At 32.8% G+C, this 2843-nt stretch overlaps 1 pseudogene; it reads left to right on the top strand.

Moving 5' to 3' along the window:
- The first annotated feature begins 277 nt into the window (after positions 1–277).
- LOC123469852 lies at positions 278–2220 on the top strand (annotated as a pseudogene).
- The last annotated feature ends 623 nt before the right edge of the window (positions 2221–2843 follow it).

Here is a 2843-nt window from a genome sequence, read left to right as displayed (position 1 = left end):
CTAAACAATGTTTTACTAAAACCAAAAAGCGGAATAACAATTTACGCAGACTCGAAGAAGCGTCTGAAGACCTCTAGATAACTCAGGGAACTCCTCTAACAGAGCCCAGCTCCGGGAGCTCACTCGATGGAGACTCATCCAACTAAAAGATCTGTGGCAGCGTTTTATACCGTCGCGCGAATTACTCCCCTTCCAAACTACGTATCTCCGTATCTTCCTTAGAGCGGACTTCTGATGATTTCTTCACCACGATCACAGCCGTTGTCGAAGGAGGGGTGACTCATCTCTGCTAAGATATAAAAAATCTCCCTTTTTCACCCATGACAATATGATACTTCTGAATATCCATTGGAAGTAATAAAAAGAAAATAAAACATACTTGTCAAATGAATTTCACCGTTGAATACTCGTCCAACTGTTCTGGACTCAGAGAGAATTTTATGTATTTTTTCAATTCGTCATTGGTTTATTATTTTTTATCTTCCCAGTTATAGAAGAAAAAAATTATTCCGTTATTTTTGTATGGACTATGTTCAGAAAGAAATGATGATATGTCATCAAAACTTTCCTCTGTGTTGTTAAATGCATTGAAAATGAGGTTTGGTTTTGTGTTACATTTTCAATAAAAAAACTAAATTTCAGATGAATTCATTTGCTGCATGACACTATGTAAGCGTTAGGATTTACATTTTAACAAAAACCTTTAGCGTGTGATATCCTCATCCTTTCCATCTAGGACAGATTTTACATTGGATTGGAGATTGTTATCGCAACTCGTTGTCGGAAAACATTTGATGAAACCTAAGAGAACAGAAATAGATTATTTTGTAAAATAAAAATTGTAAAAATAATAATGAAATCCAGCAAGTGAATTTTTCTAACAAACTTGTTAGTAAATTATTGTTATAAATTAAGTGTAAAAACAACAGTTTAAATGCTAAGCAAAAATATTTGTTAGTTTAACGGAATATTTTGGGAGTTTTTATTTTAGAGTTTGGTTAATTTTTGTTAAAAAAACAGAACACTATATTTATATCTTCCTCAAAGTGATGAATGATTTTAATTGAAATTAATATTGAGTATTGTTTAACCATTTGTCTTTAATTGTCCAAAAAATAAAATTTTTTAAATGAATATTAATGACTTAAATTTGTATTCTCCCAAAAGCAGACTTACCGTGAGCGCCCTCAAATTTTGAGCGAACTTAAACTCAAACTCAAAATTTTGAGCGGCGCTCAACTCGTTTTCCTAATGAGTTGAACGGCGCTCAACTTTAAAAGAACGAGTTCCGCTCAACTTAACTCGCCAGTTACAGCTTTCTGTCACTCAAAAATACGGTTAGTAGGGTGGATCCAATGCGGCTGTTGCAATTCAGAAAACCGGCATATATTATTCTTTCTTTAAAGGGAAATCGACACTATCAATTATATTTTTGTATTTGGTTCCGAATCGATAAGACATCACCATGCCCGATTTATGCATTTTTGATATACTTTCTTAAAATGCACTTTTCATCTCATCAATTTGAAATGAGTAACGAAGAATCAAAAGATGTAAAGGAAATGTCGATATTCATTGCTATTTTACATAGCGAAGTGTTTTTAAAATCCAGGCTGTCCACAAATTTACCAGTGGTCAATTTAAAATACTTTTCTTTAATGCACGCACACAAAATCAGGCAGCTGTTACTGTTGCGATAAAGTCTGTACATAATCATTTATGCTACTTGAACGAAAAAGAAGTGATGTTATCAGTTTTTGACAACGAACAAAAGTTTTCACTGGGAAAGAGTTAAGTAGAAAAACTATTGACAATTGTCAGAGGAATTAATTCCTCGTCTTATGTCATCCGCCCATGGGAAATCAAACCAAATAAGCTGAAAACTTTACTCGGGCCTCGTAGTTGGTTATTCTCTTTGAAGAAGTTAGGTGAAGAATGCTTTGATTGGATTTATTCTCCGGTGAATTACTGGAAAAGAATATGTTCGATTGTAAGAAAATTGAAAAGTTTGTGCGTTCATTTGAAGTTGCCAATGATTGTGCAGAGAGAACGCTAAAATTATTTTCAGACTTTATATATACCGCGGTAAAGTTACTTGATCAGGAATAACTATTCCAACTGATCGAAGATTACAGGGCACATTTCAAATCATTTAATAAATCGAACCTGAAAATCTTTGGATGTTTGTACAAAGTGACGAAGAAAATACAATTTGAATAAAAAATATTTATTGTATGATGTCTAAATGTTGTTGAATCTTCATGAAATTTATAAAATTAGTAAAAAACTATTTATCTAGTTTTCTTTTTTGTGGCATCTTAGAATTTGTTGCCAATTTTCCCACCCGATGGTAAATAAGGTAAAAAAACTAGGGTTTATCACTCTTTTTCACGCGGCATGATTCCTAAATATTTTTTTCCCTCAAAATAAAAAATACAGTGGTTTTTGAATGTAGAAAAACCCCGGTCCATAAACGCCGTCATAAAAAATTATAATCGTCGGGAATGGAACGTCCTAATGTTTACAATTAGATAGTGATGTAATAGATTACGCGGACGGCACCTCCCTTTTCAATAACATGGAAGACACATTAAAAGGTTTTAGAATACTCTACTAACCTGAAGAAGAGCTGTGAAACAGCATTGGATATTCAAAACATAAACCAATTCTTGAACAGCTGGTTTTGGTTTGCAATTGGGTTTTTCTACATGTTTCTTTTTATATCCGTTATAGAGTATTATAGGAAATCTTTTAACTATTAAGTATGGGTCCCCAAATTGGATATCTTATTGTCTATTTTATGTTTTTTTAACTTCACATACATTAACTTGCATTGATTTGAT

This window comes from Daphnia magna, linkage group LG2 (genome assembly GCF_020631705.1).
Source record: "Daphnia magna isolate NIES linkage group LG2, ASM2063170v1.1, whole genome shotgun sequence".
NCBI lineage: Eukaryota > Metazoa > Arthropoda > Branchiopoda > Diplostraca > Daphniidae > Daphnia > Daphnia magna.
Note: the sequence above shows the minus strand (reverse complement) of the source record. Positions and strands in the feature narration are given on the sequence as shown.